We start from the raw sequence: 20,360 nt of genomic DNA on the forward strand, positions 1-20,360 counted from the left end.
ATTCCTTGCATGTCCGTGTCTCCATTCAAAAACAGACTGCACGAAAACGTTAACGAGGATTTACCGTGACGCCACACGTCACATACATGGGCTGTGTGATGGGCGTAATCAGCAACTTTAAAACGACCAGAATTCCAATATGATTTCTAAGAATAGACTAGCAATGGATCTTTGTGTGAGGAGAAAGTGTTTGGGAGCAACCTAAGAGCTGTTGTTCTGCATTTGCAACATCTGTGAAGTTCTATCCCTGTTTCTTACTTTCCTCCACAGAAGCTTAACCATTTTTTCAAAATATTAACTATTTTCTAAATTTGAAAATTCTAAGACATTTTTTCTGGCCACAGCACAATCTAAACTGCAAACAAGCTGTCTTCTATCCCCTCCCATTGCAAAGCTACGCAAATTAAACTTTTTCAAATCAGCAGTTTTTCTACCACTGAAGAGAGAAATGAAAAAAATTGAAAAAAATTTATATTGCTTAAACAAACTAGAAAAGAGACTAAATATACCCACAGTTAAACGAAATTCCATTTGAAATTATCGAGAGCCATGTGCTCATTCGATCTTGATAAGACTCTGATTGTTAACATATAGAAATCTATATCTAAAATATAAAAATTAAATTCAAACGACAAATAAAAGTACACTCAATTTATTATTGCAGCAAAAAAAAATGCTGATTCAAAAAAATACTGCCGAGTTTCTGTTCGTGAGTCTCTTCTCCTTTTTGTGAAGCAAGCATCTCCTTTCTGGTTGGAGCGAGTCTTCGCCTCTTGACAATTCGTGGAAAGCCGTTAGGAAGTAAGGAAAAATGGAAAGGAGGAAAAATCGGAAAGGGGAAACATTAACAAATTATTTATAATCATTATTGAAAAATAGAAAAGAAACTGCCCCTCCCCCTGGTTTTGAACAATATGTTAAAAATTAAACTAAATTTCTATTAAGCTGCCTTTAGATTATGAACAGTAGTTGTGTTTAAATACTTATCTATAAACTCAACTTACTTATATAACCCAAAATAAGGCGGTATTGACTGCATACTAATTGTAGAATCCCTGAAAATAAGAGTCACATTAAAAAGTTGTTTTTAAATTTCAATTTTATTCAACTTATTTACGTAGGCCTATTTGCTTTTCTCAATGCGCTTTTCAATGTATTTAATGTATTATATTCTAATGAAATTCTACTAAGCAAAGTAACAAGTTCTATGAACTCGAACTAACTTGAATAAGCTAAGGAGATCATATACAGATTGTGTTTAAATTCTTATCTATAAACTCAACTTACTTATATAACCCGAAATAAGGCGGCTTTAGACTGTTCTGACTTTAGAATCCCTGGAAAAAATAGTCACATTTAAATAGGGTAAGTTTAAATTTTTATTTCATTCAACTTTTTTACGTAGGCCTATTTCATTTTCTTAATGTGCTTCCAATGAATTGTATGAGCTTGAACTAACTTGAATAAACTAAGGAGATCATATGCAGATTTCGTTTTAAAAATGTATCTATAGACTAATAAATTATAAACTAGGGGTCGGCAGCCTAAGACCCGTGGGCCACAGAGTTATCATTTACTGATAACTCATTTACTGATATCATTTACTGATATCATTTACTGATTTTAGGTGACTCGCCTTAGTTCCAAAAAACGGAATGAATAAAAATAACTTACAAGAGATAAAAGACATGAAAAAACGAAAATGGGGTAAACAAGGAGAAGAACATGGACATGAAAAATGAAAAAGAAGGAGAAGGCTTGCCTTGTATCATGAAAAAAAAAAGAAAGGATCCTCTTCGTTTCTTTAGATTTCAAGTCAAAATCCCTCCAGGATACTATAACACAGTACTTAAAGCTAGACTGTACCATTAGACTAATTTCTTAGACCGCAATGGCTCACTCCTTATAATTGAAATGAATTACATTGATATTCAACTCATAGGTAAAATTTTTAGTTAAGAAGAGAAAAAAGTAACAACAATAAATGCCCGAATGCTGCGTTATCCCGTCTGGAAGCCTTTATCAACCGAAAAACAAAAGAAGAGAAGAAGAAGAAACAAGAAGAAAAGAAGTAGAGAAGAATAAGAAAAGAGGAGAAAAACAGAAGAAGAAAAGAAGAAGAGAAGCAAAACTTTCAAATTAATTGTTTTGTCCAATTAAATTAATTCCAATATAGATCTTGCATGTTAGTTTTCTTGTTCTCCTATGATCCTCCTATATCAACGAAAAAAGACAATTTTGATATCATTCCAAAGCTGGCATTTAGTTATATCCGTCTGCTGAATTACCATTTTGAAATTTTTTTGTTAATATTTTTTTTTGTCCTTTTGTGTGCGAGTTAGCCTTTTTTTATATATGCATATCAGTATATATATATATATATATATATATATATATATATATATATATATATATATATATATATATATATATATGTATGTATATATATATATATATATATATATATATATATATATATATATATATATATATATATATATTTGTAATAAATATAACTTATCTAGACATAAAAGAAGGACTTAATGCTGACAAGAAGAGTATCTGTTCTCAGATACTTGCTCAAAAAGAAGGACTTTGACATTTAAAAAGTTCTTTTTAAGTATAGTACTTACTTTACTAATATTTTTACTAATATGTAAATATGGTACAATAATTCTAGTGTGGTAAATTCTTGCTCGTCTGGCAAAATCTAATTAGAGAATATTGGTAGAATATTTAGGATAGTTCTTCAAATCCTCACTAGAATTGATTTTTTCGAGATTTTAGTTTTGAACAAGTGTTCTGTGAAAATCTAAATTACAAGTTTTCTGTGACGAGTTTTGAGATGACGAGCTTTTTGCTACAAAGCTTTTCTCTATAATTTCATACATAAAATTACACATAAAACTTTACACATCAATTTTCTGTATGCATAAAATTACCTCGGTAACATTCCGGCCTTTTGGCGTTGGATCTTGAGCGGACACGATGAGCATTTCATGAAGCTCATGAATTTTTCTATCTTTTTCTTCCTTAAGGGCAGAGAGGTTTTTCGAATAACTTTCCTATAAAAGAGAAGAAATACATAAGGAACATGAATGATCCAAACAGTTAAGGATTAGCACATTCAAAGGTCTATATCCAAACCTGACCCAGTGGGGAGGGGATATAGTTTGGGCTTAGGCCTCCTTCTCAGAATAAGAACAGCTAGATAATTGTTTATAAAACTATAAATTCCTTTCGTGCGACAAAATTGACCCAAAAGCAAAATGAAGATGAAATTTAATTTAAAGCTCAGTGAGATGAGAAAATTATAATGGGAGAATTTAAAGCTCTTCTTCTAAAAATCTTTATGGTGGTCCTTATTATTTTCAATTCGGCCCGTTTCCATCATTTGCAATATTTTGCAGATATTGCGGCATTTTCACAGCTGCCCATACTAGTATTTGGTCCCCCTTTTATATATCTAGTCTATTTTCTATTCTAATCTGAACTTTTATTGGAAAGTACTTTTTTTCTGGAAATTGTGTTTTAACATAAAGGCTTCGGTACTTAAGTATTATACGAGAAACACCCGAGAAGTGAAGTTTGGTTAATGCTAATGAAATGTACCTAAGTAAAATAAAAATATAAAAGTTTAGAAACAAATTGGGGCTACATATTTGCACATTAGGGGGGGAGGTAAAGAATAGCATATATTAAATATGTAACCTAAATAAAGTTTTTCTAACCTAACATAACCTAACAAAAATATCAATTGAATGTTTAAATACAATATAGTTACTATGTATCCTTTCGAGACAAAGCTAATTGTCTGGCATTACCACCGTGAGTACCGGATTATGTCTCGTGTTCGCGATCCAAACTCTCGAGTGCTTCTTGTATAATAGTAAAGTGCCAAGACTTTTAAACTTAAAATCGGCTTGTAAATTAAGAAAAAAATTAGAGCAATTGAACATAGCAATGATAAGTGACCTTTTTTTTACTTAGTTTCGTTGGTCTGAAGGGCGAGAAACAAGTAAAACGCAGCTGAGATTGGATTTACTATCTTTCTTATCCATCTCAAGCAATAAAATTGCTATGCCTGTCCGAAATCAAACCTTATTAAATCCGAGATCTTTATTTTACAGAAGTTAAAGTATAGCCTTAAAATTCAGTTTGTCAAAGAAGTTTCTGGTACATTAAGACAAGAAATGGCAATGGATATCAACATCATCTACTTGGTGTCAAGAAAGATGTCCTTCCCAAAAATTTATTCTTTCAAAAAACGCTGCCGTGTCAAAAAAACAAAGAAAAAAAAACCATGGCAGTAGAGGTTTCTGCAAATTTTTTAATAAATAATGGTTAAGTTAGACATTGATGCTCTTTGTTCTTTAAAATTTCCTGCTTGTGGAGAATGAATATAACCTAGCTGTCTGTCTTAAATTACAAACACCAGAATTACCATAATCACCAAAATTACCATAAATGAGTGTGTTAGTCACCCCTCGAGTCCTCCCAAAGGCGAGTGAAACTCTATGAAGAGCTCTCAAGCGTGGTATATAGGACAAAGTCCTATAAGGGCTGCTCTTTCCCACTCATGGTATCAAAAAGGACTGAACTGTCGGAACTGGATTTAGCTGAAATTAGGCCTTGGCACATTAACAGCAACTTCCAATCTCCCATGTTGGCTAAACTAATTCTTTGAGAAAGTATTTTCAGCACTTTTCGTATATTTGGTTGTAAATTCAGGTTTTTCGTAGATTTGGTCGTAAATTCAGTTTTTCGGAAATTTGGGCGAAAAACGGATCTGTGATGGACACAGAAAATTGAAACTTTCACGGTATAAATACAAAAAAAAAGCCTGGGGAAAATTTTCAGCTTCTCTTTCGTATCTTTTGTCCTCGAAAGAGTAACTTCTTCCAAACTCGAAAAAAGAAGTTTTCAGAAATAAATGTTCGGTTTGACTTGGGCTTAAGAAAGGCTTTTCAGCTGCCCATCTTATTTTGATGGCCTTAAAACAGTGACTAACCGTCAACTCGAAAATAAAAACTTTCAGGAGTGAATGAACAGTTCAAACTAGGACTTAGGAAGCATTTTAAACTTCCCACCTCCACCCCATACCCCCAGAAAACTGATTCGTCATGGACCCTGAAAATGTAACTATGTTACATAAAAATGTAAACTATGCAAAATACTCAAACTGAACTTGTCATGTTATTTTTGACGTCCTAGAATTGGCATAGTTGAAAAGTTATTACATTATACTAATACTAAAATATAATAACTATTATCTACTAGTTGATTTGCTAATTCGTTCAATTAATTTATTTTAGCTTTTGTGTCTCTGAAAATAATGAACTATGAATGATAAGGAGCTTAATCCAGACGCCGTTATGCATGATCCATGCGAAAATAAGTAATGGCTTTATTTTTATTTATTTCTTATTTTTCATTTTTGATGTCCTAAAAAAAACAAATAATAGGTATATCAAACAGTTTGTGACAACAAATTGCTTATTTTTTAATTTATTCTGGTACTTATTTATTTATTTATTACTAGATGTTGGGGTGGCGCTTCGTGCCACCCCAACACCTAGTTGGTGGGGGCGCTTCGCGCCCCCCCCCAAGCCCCCCCGCGCGCGTAAGTCATTACGCGCCATATTAGTTACGCCCCATTGTAGTTGTGTCCCTATGTCTCACCTGTGAATATAGATATATATATATATATATATATATATATATATATATATATATATATATATATATATATATATATATATATATATATATATATATATATATATATGTTTTTAACTACGTAAAACTTGCGAATATACAACATTCTTTGCTGTCCCATTGTCTGTGCATATAAATAGATTTTCAGGTTTACCGACTCTTGAACATGCAACATATAATGGTCCATGGGAAAACAATCCGTATTCAGATCTATACCTCATGATTCTAATGATTGCCCTTGAGCTTTGTTGATGGTGATTGCTAATCGACCATTCCCTGAGTCGCCATCGTCATTTATATATCCCCCTGTGCACCCCGGCGTCCCCTTTGTAGTTATGTCCCTGTGTCCCGGTCGTCATTTATATTCCCTGTGTCCCGGTCGTCATTTGTGTCCCGGTGTTCCAGTCTGTGATTTCTCTTTGAGTGTCCCGGGCGTCATTTATATTCCTTGTGTCCCGGTGTCCCGGTCGTCATTTATATCCCCCTGTGCCCCCCGGCGTCCCCATTGTAGTTGTGTCCCTGTGTCCCGGTCGTCATTTATATTCCCTGTGTCCCGGTCGTCATTTGTATCCCGGTGTCCCGGTCTGTATATACATTCGTTTTTTAGTTGTGTTTTTCTCCTTTATTTTTTTCCTTTTTTCTTTTTTTTCTTTTTTAGTTTATTTAGATTTTTAGATTTTTTAGTTTTTTTATTAGTTTTTAGTTTTTTTTGTAGTTTTTACCATTTTTTTAGTTTTTTTAGTTTTTTTTTTTTACTTATGTCCTGGTCGTCATTTATACTCCCTGTGTCCCGGTCGTCATTTGTGTCTCGGTGCTTTGTTGATTGCTAATTTATATTATATTTATATTTATATTTTTTATATTTATTAATATTTTTTTAGTTTTCTTTTTCTCTTATTTTTCAGTTTTTTCCTTTTTTTTAGTTTTTTCTTTTTTAGTTTTTTTTTTGTTTTTTACCTTTTTTTTAGTTTTTTTAGTTTTTTTAGTTTTTTAGCTTTTTTAGTTTTTTTATTAGTTTTTAGTTTGTTTTTTTTAGTTTTTGCCTTTTTTTAGTTTTTTCAGTTTTTTTTTAGTTTTTAGTTTTTTACCTTTTTTTAGTTTTTTTTAGTTTTTTAGCTTTTTTAGTTTTTTTTCTTTTTAGTTTTTTTTGTAGTTTTTACCTTTTTTAGTTTTTTTTCTTCTTTTGTATTATTGTGAAATAATTCAGACGTCATATGCGGACAAACACGACGTCACTCGACAGACAGACAGTTTTTTTTAGTTTTTTTAGTTTTTTTTTTTTACTTATGTCCTGGTCGTCATTTATACTCCCTGTGTCCCGGTCGTCATTTGTGTCTCGGTGCTTTGTTGATTGCTAATTTATATTATATTTATATTTATATTTTTTATATTTATTAATATTTTTTTAGTTTTCTTTTTCTCTTATTTTTCAGTTTTTTCCTTTTTTTTAGTTTTTTCTTTTTTAGTTTTTAGTTTTTTTTTGTTTTTTACCTTTTTTAGTTTTTTTAGTTTTTTAGCTTTTTTAGTTTTTTTATTAGTTTTTAGTTTTTTTTTTAGTTTTTGCCTTTTTTAGTTTTTTCAGTTTTTTTTAGTTTTTAGTTTTTTACCTTTTTTTAGTTTTTTTTTAGTTTTTTAGCTTTTTTAGTTTTTTTTCTTTTTAGTTTTTTTGTAGTTTTTACCTTTTTTAGTTTTTTTTCTTCTTTTGTATTAGTGTGAAATAATTCAGACGTCATATGCGGACAAACACGACGTCACTCGACAGACAGACAGACAGACATAACCCACAAACAACTTATTTTTGTATATATTTATTCATATTTTTTTAGTTTTCTTTTTCTCTTTTATTTTTCAGTTTTTTCCTTTTTTTTAGTTTTTTTCTTTTTTAGTTTTTTTTAGTTTTTTACCTTTTTTTAGTTTTTTTAGTTTTTTTAGTTTTTTAGCTTTTTTAGTTTTTTTATTAGTTTTTATTTTTTTTGTAGTTTTTGCCTTTTTTTATTTTTTTCAGTTTTTTTTAGTTATTAGATTTTTACCTTTTTTTAGTTTTTTTTTTAGTTTTTTAGCTTTTTTAGTTTTTTTTTCTTTTTAGTTTTTTTTGTAGTTTTTACCTTTTTTAGTTTTTTTCTTCTTTTGTATTAGTGTGAAATAATTCAGACGTCATATGCGGACAAACATGACGTCACCTGATCCATCCACAGATCCACACACAGACAACTTATTTTTATATATATAGATTATTAATTTGTTGTTGTTTTTTTTGGAGGGGGGGGTCTTTTTCTCGGGTCTTCACCTTCCTCTTGTTGTCCCATTGCTGATTTGTCCCATCAGCGTATCCCATCAGCGTATCAGAGAACCATATAGAAACAATTTCAAGTACCAATCTACAAAAATGTGGAATTTCGTATTTTTTGCCAGAAGACCGATCACGGGTGCGTGTTTATTATTTTTTTTTCTTTTCCCCAGGGGTCATCGTATCGACCAAGTGGTCCTAGAATGTGGCAAGAGGGCTCATTCTAACGGAAATGAAAAGTTCTAGTGCCCTTTTTAAGTGACCAAAAAATTGGAGGGCACCTAGGCCCCCTCCCACGCTCATTTTTTCCCAAAGTCAACGGGTCAAAATTTTAAGATCACCATTTTGTTCCACATAGTCGAAGACCATAATAACTATGTCTTTTGGGATGACTTACTCCCCCACAATCCCTGGCGGAGGGGCTGCAAGTTACAAACTTTGACCAGGGTTTACATACAGTAATGGTTATTGGGAAGTGTGCAGACGTTTTCAGGGGGAGTTTTTGGTTTGGGGTGGGGTTGAGGGAGGGGGCTATGTGGGAGGATCGTTCATTGGAGGAATATGTCATGGGGGAAGAGAAAATCAATGAAAAGGGCGCAGGATTTTCTAGCATTACTATAAAAAAAAAACAATGAAAAAATAAACACGAAAAAGTTTTTTCAATTTAAAGTAAGGAGTAGTATTAAAACTTAAAGCGAACAAAGATTATTACACATATGAGGGGTTCTAAAAATACTTTAGCATAAAGAGTGAGGTATTTAGGAGGAGATAAATACTTCGCTCTTTATGCTAACTTAAAGAATTGGGACAAAACTTAAGATTTAGTGTAAAGAGCGAGGCATTAACGAGGTGACAAACCCCCTCATATACATAATAAAAATATAAGAATATAAAAATTTGTTACGTAAGTTAATTCTTAAGTTACGTATATTTTTTACTAATAAAAACGTTCGTTAAAAAATAAAAGTTCTAGTTGCCTTTTTCGGTAGCCGAAAAATTGGAGGCTAGGCCTCCTTCGCCACCCCTTATTTCTCAAAATCGTCTGATCAAAACTAAGAGAAAGCCATTTAGCCAAAAAAAGAATTAATATACAAATTTCATTTTAATATTTTATGTGCGGAGAGCCAAAATCAAACATGCATTAATTCAAAAACGTTCAGAAATTAAATAAATAAAAACTAATGAAAGTAATGAGCGACATTAAAACTTAAAACGAACAGAAATTACTCCGTATATGAAATAGGTTGTTCCCTCCGCAATCTCTTGCTCTTTACGCTAAAGTTTGACTCTTTGCCATAATTCTACTTGTTAAAACAATTAAAAACTTTAGCGTAAAGAGGGAGGGATTGCGGAGGGAATAACCCATTTCATATACGGAGTAATTTCTGTTCGTTTTAAGTTATAATGTTGCTCCTTACTTTCAGTTAAAAAAACTAGTTTTTTTTATTTAATATCGTTTAAAGGTCCCTTATTTCATTCATTTCAGCCATTTGAGAATTGCTCAAATTGCGACTCTCATTTTCATAAAAATAGTTTCGACCTTTTTGGCCGTTTTGTTACTAAGCCTTACAAAAATAGTTCAGCAAATATCCCTTATTTAAGTTACGAGGGAGAATCTTTTCATGGAGAAGTTCCTCGGGGGGGGGGGGATTTTCCATGAAGGGGGAGCCGGATTTCATGACCCTACTTAATAAACGATTAGCAATTAAATAAGAATCAAGTTTTTTTCAACTGTAAGTAAGAAGCATCTTTAAAATTTAAAAAGAACAGAAAATAATATGTATATGAGATGGGTTGGCTCTCCTCAGTAGCTCGATCTTACGCTAAAGCTTAATTTTTAACTTTTGAAAGAAGTTATAACTCTAATTAAATTACATTTTTGATTCAGGAGTCATTCTTAAGCAAATGAACTATAAATCGAACATAGGTTATCATAAGATTATTAATACTTTAAAAAAGTAAAATTAATATGTAAATTTCGCTTTAATTATTCATGGACGCTGAATCAAATTCAAAACCTGCACTAAATCAAAGACATTCAGAAATTAAATTTGAAAAAAAATAAGTTTTTTTAACTGGAAGTAAAAAACGGCATTAAAACTAAAAAGGGATAGAAATTATTCAGTATATGAAAGGGACTTTACCATGCTTAACGCCCTACTCCTCACGCTAAACTTTTTTATTGCTTATAAATTGGAATTTTAAGAAAGAGTTAAACTGTACAATAAACAGCGGGGCGTTGAGGAGGGGACAGCCCCTTTACAATACAGAATAATTTCTGTTCGTTTTAAGTTGTACTGTCGCTCTTTACTAACTTGTCTTTCTTATTCTATATTGCAAAGGTATGGCGTTTTTTTTAGTTAGCCTGTTTCTGTCTGGCACTTTCGATACATGAACAAATTCAAAATAAATACCAAGTCTCATGTGCGCTAGCAACGGAATGAGCCTCAGAAACGATAAAGAAATAATTCCTCATATAAAGTAAGCATAGGCTCTTATGAACATAGATTCAGCTGCCTAGGCTAGTTCTTGTCAAGGAACTGAACAATCTTTCAAGGAAAGGGAAGATGTTCTAATCAACATTAGATTATTAAGACTAAGGAAAATAATGAATCAGCTAAAAATAGCAGTTTTTTCCCAAGAGCAGGTTTTTTTTATAAAATATTTTTAAAAGTTAATACCAAGTTAAAGATACCAAGTTAAAGAATAGATAACTTCCTTGTAAAATCTAGTTCCACGTCCTTTTTGCTTTTTTCTTTCGAAAATTATGAAGCTGGTCCATCTTGGTGTCAGATAATACTTACAAGTTTCTTTTGTAACCAACCGGAAAAAGAAAAAAATTTCTCTAGGAAACAAAATTCTATACGTTTTGTCCCTCTTTTTACCCCCCCCTTCTTTGTATGTACTTGTGTCAGTTTCCATTTAGCCATATCAAACAATCAACTTCCATCTTCTCTGACCCAGGAATTTGAATATTTTTTAAACACACTACATAGAGCTACAGGATTCAGAAATTTTTGCAAGTTTATGTTTCTTCTCTCATTTAGAAAACTAATTAAAATTAGGGCACTCTGGATACCTGGATAAAGAATTGTTAAACTCACCCGCTGAGACTTGGATTTTGACTTTTCAATTGGTTTCAAAAGTGACGAGAACACGGAGATCTCTTCCAAGACTTCCAAGTCCGTAAGTATTTTGTAGCCATTATCCCTGAAAACATGAAAAAGTATGAAATTATGAAAGAATAAAATTTTCCAAGATGGGTGTTTTTCGGCGGAGTAGTTTTCCGTAAGGGAGATATCTGCTTGGGAGAGGGGAATTCTCCGAGGATGGAATTATCCACAAAGAGACCTTTCCAAATTTTTCCGAATAAGTTAAAGATAGTTAATGGCTCTTTAAGCTTCTTTCTGGAAAATAAACGTAAAATTTTGAGCAACAAACGATTAGGGCCGGGGTTTCATGATTTCAGAAATGCTCTGATGGGGCATGGCCCGAAATCAGATGGAAACTACTGATTTACGCTATACTATATTTGTAAAAAGGAAATATTGGTTTATTGTCATGCAATGGAACATGTTATGGAATATCATTCTCGCGCAAAGAAATGATTTTCGTTATTGTTCAAGGTGAGGGCTGGAATTTTCCTGAATAGGGTATTCCATGCTAATTCTAATGATGCAGTTTTAATTTTGATCCAACAGCATTTTCGAGAGGTTTCAGACTGTTTATTGAAATTCAAAAATAAAACAATATTCCCAGTAACTTTTTAATATTAAGAATAACGGTAATAAGTTGCCATTTCTGAAATTTGCTTCGAATTGTAATTCTTCTTTATTTATTTATTTTTCCAGACGCATTTTTAAGTGTTCGCTTACTATGGGCTGAACTTCGTTCTCTACTAGATTGGGTCTACGCTGAAAACCATAACTACGCTCTTTACGCATGTGACTGAGGCTCCTCGCTCTTTACGCTAAAGTTTGACTTGTTTTCAAAATTCTTTAAGAATAACCGCTGAACCACAAGGGTCGTTGAATTGGAATAAGAAGCTTTTTCAAAGCACTAAAAAACTAAAGTACTAGCATAAAGAGCGAATAATTGAGGAGAGGGCAGCCCCTCTCATCTAAGAAGTAATTTCTGTTCTGTTTAAGTCTTAATGTCCCTCCTTACTTTCAGTTGAAACTTATTTTCTTTTTTATTTAATGGATATACCTAAGGTGGGCCAAGAGGCAAAAAAAAGGTACTCAAATATATAAGATATATTCTTGATTTATGAACAAAAATTAATTAAGATATTTCTTATGAATAGAAGAAAAATATGTTCTTGGTACTTGAACGGAATTGAAGTCGAGTTAAAAAGTTGAATTGACGTGTAACCCCTTTTTCATTGTGTATGTTGCAATTCCGTAGTAATATATTGCCGGGTGCCGGAGTATTTGGCCGGGTGCCGGGTGCCGAAGCCTATACTTCTAATTTGCCAAAAATCCAACTCATTAAAGAACTTATTAAAAACAAGATTGTAGAAAATCAACGTCGAAAAATAATTAAACTGTTAATAATTATACCAACTGCTAGTAATCGTCAAAACTTTAGTCGAAGACTAAAAACAACAAAGGGAGGTAAATTTATAGCAAACCATATTTCTTCGTATAAAACAGGCTTTCGTATAAAGTGAATATATCACTCGATGCTTTTTTTTATGCTCTTTACGAGTATAATAATTGATTCTACCTTAAATTCAGATTTAAGCACTGTTTTAGCTCTTAAAAATGACAAATATTCAATTAAAGTACGAGTTATCCGTCGTTTCCGACAAAATAATGCTACGTTTTCTCCACGTCGTTTTCGACAAAATAATACTAAATTTTCTCAGTACTAAAATTATTTATAATAAGGTTAGTTTAGGTTAGGTTGAGATGGGTTAGTTTAGGTTAAAAAGTGCTTAAATCTGAATTTAGGATAGAAGCGATTATTATATTCGTAAAGAACATTAAAAAAAGGCAGAGTGGTATATTCACTTTATACAAAAGCCAGTTATATGGTTTGCTATGAATTTACATAAAAGGATGAATGTGAATCAATAAAAACTTATAAAGAAGTATCTTAGTTAGATTTAGATTTAAAGGTAAGGCAGGAATAGGCTAGCCTTGCATGTCACCTAAGTCTATCTAATACTAAGGAATTACAAGTGCTGAAATAAGAAATTCTTTAAAATCATTTTAATTAAATTCATTTTTTATGACTTTTTTAGAAACGACTTTTTTGTTAATTTTACGATTTTGCATGAATATAACTACTTTTTTCGCCTGGTAGTAACATTGAGAGTGAGATAATAATTTGCCAAATTATTATTCACAATAATTTTAAAAAGTGTAGCTTGTAATAATAAAAGAAAATATGATAATCTGATTAATAGAAACATTCTTCATCCTATAAATTAAAGATCTTATAGCTTATGTATGCTAACGGTAAAAGTAACTACCAATTTAAGGCATTTTTGAATTTAATATTTTTCGTCATAGCTACGACTAATTCAGTATATGAAAAGAACTTCATAACTAGAATTAAAACTGACTCTACAAAAAAGTGAAAGAAATAACATAAATCAATAAAAACTTGCCTGAAAAGATGCTTGCTTCACAAAAGTTCAAATGCAACTGGCTGAATCAGACAACTGTGCAGGACAAAGAGAAAATTTTTCCATTCAAAGGGACTTAGTATTTGGTTCAGCTCAAATGTATTACGAAATCAAAGTGGGCAGTGAACTCTACTGAATAAAGTTTTTTTTTGTCTGTATTTTCATTATACATTCACACACTTGTTATAGAGTAAAAACAATTTTAAAACTCAAGGTAGACAGAAACTTCCATCGACATTGAAACCAAAAGAAAGAAGAATATTATTGCCAATTTGAGGATTAGACGCTTTAGATGTATTATATATATATATATATATATATATATATATATATATATATATATATATATATATATATATATATATATATAGGAGCGAAAAAAAAGGGAATAGGAAAAATATAGGAGCAAAAAAAGGGAATTCTGATGCTAATAGATACATGGAAAGAATTGAATTTCTATGCTGATCTTAAATACATAAATTTCATCAAGTTTAGTCTTACCCATCAAAAGTTACAAGCCTGAGAAAATTTACTTTGTTTTAGAGAATAGTGGACCCCCCCCCACACCTAAAAGTCTTAGAATCTCATCAAAAATCACACCATCAGTTGCACCGTATTAGAAAACCCTACTGTAGAAGTTTCAAACTCCTATCTACAAAAATGTGGAATTTTGCTTCTTTTTTTTGCGAGAAGACAGATCACGGATGCTTGTTTATTGGTTTTTAGTTTTTTTTTCCCAGGGTGATCGTATTGCCCCAATGGTCCTAGAATGTAGCGAGAGAGCTCATTCTAATGGAAATAAAAAACCTAATAACTATGTCTTTGGGGACGACTTAATCCTCCACAGTCCCCAGGGGTGGGGCTACAAGTTATAAACTTTGACCATTGTTTACATATAGTAATGGTTATTGGGAAGTGTACAGACGTTTTCAGGAGAATTTCTTCTGGTTGGGGGGAGGGTTAAGTGGGAGGATCTTTCAATGAAGGCATTTATCATGGGAGAAGAGAATTTCAATGAAGGGGGCACGGGATTTTCTAGCATTATTTAAAGAAAAACATTAAGACTTAAAACGAACTCGCTCTTTACGCTAAAGTATTTTTAGCAAATTCTACTGTTTATTCTACGGTTTTTGTGATTCATGGGTCATTCTTAAAGAATTGGGACAAAAGTGTAAAGAGGTTTAGCATAAAGAGCGAGGTATTGACGAGAGAGCGAACCCCCTCATATACTTAATAAAAATATACGAATATAAAAGTTCGTTACGTAAGTTAATTGGTAAATTACGCATATTTATTACTAATAAAAACGTTCGTAAAAAATTAAAAGTTCTAGTTGTGTTTTTAAGCAACCAGTAACTAGTTGTGTTTTTTCTCAGTATTTCTAGGGTTTTTTTAAACCATCATGAGCGGAATTTTCTCAGTGTTCTATTTGAAGTTTCCATTAAACCTTGATTCACGCTTTTAATTTGGAAAAACTTTCGTTAATATTCAATGTATATAAGATGGCGATAAAAAGATTTTTTCTCGACTTAAAGGTTTTTTTTTACCTCCGAATTTATCTTTAAACTTATAAAGAAAACTGTCTAATAATAAGAATTAGCACGAAAAAAAATTAAAGAAATATTCTTAGCTCTTAGATACTATACGAAAGGGAGAAAAAACGACAGCTATTTTGACAAAATTCATTCCAAAATATGAATAAATGAAATGAATATTAAAACAAAATGCAGCATACAACTTGCGTTGAACTATTAATTTTAGACTCTCGATAGGAAAAAAGTGAAAAGGCTTCAATTCTTTCATGCATCACTCAGAAAGTGAACGTGCTAAGAAGGTTTTCCGTGTGCGGTATGTGCAGTTTTCTGTGTCATACATACTAAAGTACGACAAAGACCGTAAAAGTGCGATAAAAGCACAAAAATCTGACAGTTGGCAACCCTGATGCACTACTACTATAACTATTAACAAAAACTGCAGCACCAAGCAGCCTCATGCCAACACAGCTATGCATAATCCTAAAAGTTGACTACGAGTAGATTAGCACAAGTCCTAGATACGTGATTGACATAACCGTAACGGATTCGCTCTCTTTGGGGGAGTTGTGGGGAAGGTTAGTTCTGAAAAGTTAGAACAAATTAGGTATTTTAACTTACGAAGGAGAACTCGGATCTTAATGAAATTTCATATTTAGAAGGACCTCGTAACTCAGATCTCTTATTGTGAATCCCGACCGGATCCAGTTTCACTGGGGGGAGTTGGGGGGAGGGCGAAAATCTTGGAAAATGCTTAGAGTAGAGAGATCAGGATGAAACCTGGTGGGAAGAATAAGCACAAGTCTTAGATACGTAATTTAAATAACCAGACTCAATTCGTTCTCTTTGGGGGAGTTGGAGGGGGTGTTAAATTCGGAAAAATTAGAAAAATTGAGGTATTTTTAACTTAAGAACGGGTGACCGTTTGTGAGGTATTTTTAAATTTGATATTTAGAAGGAACTCATGTCTCAGAGCTCTTGTTTTAAATTCCGACTAGACATGGCGACATTGTGGGGGGGAGTTGGAGGGGGAAACCGAAAATCTTGGAAAACACTTGAAGTGGAGAGATCGGGATAGAACCTGATGGGTGGAATAAGCAAAGGTCGTATATACGTGATTGACGTAACCGGTAGGCAGCGCGACTAAGTAAAGAGTGATGTGGGTACAAAGTATTATTTTTTTCTTTTTTTGGTGTTTTAGACTGGGGCACTTCGTATCGAAATAGTTGTCGTAGAAACTTCGGAAAGGGCAGGTGCCCTTTTTAATAGTCGAAAGTGATTGGAGTGCAGCTAAACCCCCCTTCCCATGCACACCATTTCCCCAACCACATCCAATTAAAAATTTTGAGATAGCCATTTTGTTCAACGTAGATGAAAGGTCCGGAAATTATGTATTTGAAGATGACAACCCCCCTACAGCACTCAGGGCAAGGGCTGTAAGTTATGGCCTGGGAGCATATAAGGTTTATATAGAGAGGGTGATCGTATAAACTTCGGAGGGTGGCTCATTGGATTGGCAATCAGAAGTTATAGTGCCCTTATTAAGACTCAGGATGATTGGAGGGTAAGCCCCCCACGCAACTCGTATTTTTTCGAAACGAATCTGGTAGAAAATTTTGATATTGCCACTTATTGTCTTAAAAACTTCGAAAAGAGCTCATTCAATTGGAAATTGAAAGGGTGAATAAATAGCCAAGTAAAACTTAAAAAACGAGCAAAAATTAACATGAGTAGGTCTGATAACCCCTATGCCTTCTCAAGACCAAAACACAATTTGCACTATACTGAAAAAAAAATGACAATGGATTGTCATTTTAATTGACATAAACTGATATTTACTCCTTAAAGTGTTGATAATTTTTTCGCTCCCGTTTAATTAAGGAAAACGTGAGTAGCAGAAAGACAAACGAATGGCATAAGATTTGGTGATGATGAGTTTTATATTTACTGCAAGATGTGCAGGAAAAACCTTACCAGTCGCACAGAGTTTTATACCTTGACTCAGCATGCTTCGTTGGATGAGCACAGGAAACAGGTTGCAATCCATCTCAATCTGTTACAGTTACGATTGTGTCGATCTGCTAGGCAACAGAGCCAATCAGAAGAGCCATCAGCTAGTAATGGAAATAACACGCTTGAGATGTTTTGGGACATAGGTGTTGAGTACAAAGCAGATGTCATCTGGGTACTCAAGTCCCTGTAAGCTTTGATGTTTGCAGTTTTGTGGGACGGAATCAATTGATGCCTTTGAATCCATGTTCCATGAATCCTGGTAAGCTACTGCCCAGGATGTTGATAAGTATAAAGAAAGACACGGTCTTAATAATAATAATAATAATTTATTTATCACCCACTTCACAAAACAGAGGTTAAGTGGAGTAAAATACAAAAGAAAAACAGCAAAAGTAACAAATTTAATCACATACAGAAAAAAGACGGATAAGGCGCCTATAAAGCGCTTCAATAGCTAGCTTCGCAAATAATTTTTCGAAACCACCACTAATATCTGTCGCACAATACTTTTTAACCAGTTTTGTATTCTGGTAAGAACGAGGTAGATATAAAGAAATTTGCAGTACCGGTAATAATTTATGCGAATACGTTTTAGATCACCAGTCAACAGAAGTGGCCTAATACCAGAACAGAAGAGCACAGAATGATTACAACAATTTGAGTAAAGCCGAGTTAGCGCTCTTCTCCTATAGTGTCCACGATTTGCTACAATCTTAGAGTAACCGAGCCTCAGCTTATCACTAATATCTTTGACAGCACGAGACCGGAGAGCATTCATAGAATCGCATACTGTTATACCAAGCCAACGAAACGATTTAACACGAGGAATACTAAAACCATCGCAGTATAGTGATTCTGAACAATTATTACCGTTGAAAACAAGAAACTCGCACTTGTCAGTATTTAGGTACAGGCCGATATCGCGGAAAGCAGAAGTAACTGACTTCACTGAACGGGCAAGACCTGACTCAGTTTGACTAATCAGAAGAAGGTCATCCGCATAAGCCAGATATGAGATATCAGATGGTCCTAGTAGGCACGTAGTCGATATTTTTGATATTACATTTTCAATACAAGCATTAAAAATATACGGCGAAAGAACTCCCCCTTGTCTTACACCGCAACGAACAGGGATATAACCAAAATAAGAATTATCTAGTGACTTAAGGCGAAGGTAAGAATGGGAGTACCAGAAACGAAGCACGTGAATTACCGACGGATTTGCTCCTCTCTGGCATAATGCTGTCCATGCTTGAGTATGAAAAATACTGTCAAATGCTTTAGACAAGTCTAGGGTTGCGAAATGAATTACGCGACGAGTGCGATGGGCATCTTTTAAGAAAGAAGTCAAAGCACGGTGAGCATGCTGACAGCCTAGCCCAGATCTAAAACCAAATTGATTATCATCATTTAGAGCAAGCTTAGTGATATAAGGTAGTAGGAGGTGTTCAAAAAGCTTGCTAAGAGTACAAGCTACCGTTATTGGCCTATAAGAACTACAAGAAACCGGAACTGATGCCCTTCACCCGTACTGTAAAAAGAATCTTATCAAGGGCATGGGCGAACCTCACTTTGTTCTTCAATACAACGAAACTACAAACACTGAAGGAACAAAAGAGCTACAGATTGTTGACATTGTTGAGGCAAGCAACTGGTGAGGACATTGCAAAAAAGATGATGTCATGCATTGGGAACGAGAATTCACCGCTTGAAAGACTAACAATTATGCCACCCTGTATCCGCCCCACATTCATCAGTAAAATCACTATTAAGATCTTATTCAACAAAGCTACTATTCATCCGAATCTTAACCAAAATCTTCAAAATCTTGTTCAAAATTTTGTAAAAAAACAAAAAAACATCAACTGTTGAAAAGCAAGGGCTGTTGAATTAGAATAGCTTTTTGAAAGCGCTTATAAGCTTTAGTGTAATAACTGATATGTTGATAAGGGGTGACCTCTCTTACGTATAGAATAATTTCTGTACATAAGTTTTGACGACACCACTTTCTTTCAGTTGAAAAAGTTTGTTTATATTTTATTTTTAATTCAACTTACCTCTACTCCCTCCCTGAATTCAGAATTTGAGGTCCAATTGACATCCAGCACTCCTTGCAAGTTTCAACTCAATCTCTAAAGCAGTTCATGAGAAATTGAAGGTGTTCATAGCGTCTTTTGATTTATTCAGCTACGCCTGTTGTTTCCAGATAATAAACCCTATCAAAATTTTGATATGTTTGCCAAGCAAATGACTCCTAGAAGCTCCTAGCTGATAAGACGACCAACACAAAACACAGTTGCCTTATCTTCTATTTAACAAATAGTATCAGGTATTATCACATAAAAGAAAAGAGCAACAATAAGCCCTAAACGAGCAAAATTTATTCTATAATGGAGAGCCCCCCCCCCCCATCGTGGTTGAATAAACTTAGGAAGATGCTCATTCTGTCGGAAATTGAGAGTTCTAGTGACATTTTTAGAAGTAAAAAGACATTGCAGAGCAGCCAGCCTCCGCCTGAGAATCCTCATTGATATCCGGTCCTTCTGTAGCCCCTTAGGATATCTGATCAATATTTCGAGGAAGCTATTTTGTGCAGAACATTGGGGCATATTAATAAACATGCATTCAAAGATGATATAACACCCAAAGGCCCTTAGATAAGGGTCCTGAATTTTGCATTCTGTAAATTCTTCATAGGTATATTTATAGCAGAAAAAAAGGGTAGGGGGTGCATGTTTGACTTAGGGAGTCCAATGGCGTAAACTTTCAAGAATTATCCTCTTGGTCAAAAAGATTATCAACATTTTGACGTGGGAAGGGTGAGGGGTTAGAACCCAGAAAATGAGCCTTAAAACTTTTTTTCCTGATCAATTTGAAACTTATAGCCATTAGTCCTCTTGAGACAAGGGGACTAATGTACAAAAATTATTCGAAGGGTCAGTTCGTCCTCTAACAAAGGGGGCTCAAAAATGATCCGATTTTGTTTTTCGATTGGCTTGATAATAATATGAAAGCTTGGGCCCGATGCAAAATAAAAAATTTGTATATATTGCTACCCCTCAAAATACAACACAAAAAAGTGCAAAAGAAATTTTTTCTCAAGCACTTCAATGGAATGTTCTATTTTAGAAACTTGAGAGGGGGCTCACTAGCAGGAAATTCTGTGATCATTTTA

General features: G+C 33.4%; 1 long non-coding RNA gene across 1 annotated transcript; it reads right to left on the bottom strand.

Annotated features, from left to right (window-relative positions):
- Positions 1-636: 636 nt before the first annotated feature.
- LOC136039487 (uncharacterized) lies at positions 637-13,759 on the bottom strand. Its single transcript, XR_010620458.1, has 4 exons — positions 13,623-13,759; positions 11,110-11,215; positions 2,943-3,065; positions 637-1,055 (listed from the first exon to the last, which is right to left on the bottom strand). It is a non-coding gene; the product is annotated as an uncharacterized LOC136039487 (long non-coding RNA).
- Positions 13,760-20,360: the final 6,601 nt, after the last annotated feature.

Source organism: Artemia franciscana, chromosome 19 (assembly GCF_032884065.1).
Source record: "Artemia franciscana chromosome 19, ASM3288406v1, whole genome shotgun sequence".
NCBI classification, from domain to species: Eukaryota; Metazoa; Arthropoda; class Branchiopoda; order Anostraca; family Artemiidae; genus Artemia; species Artemia franciscana.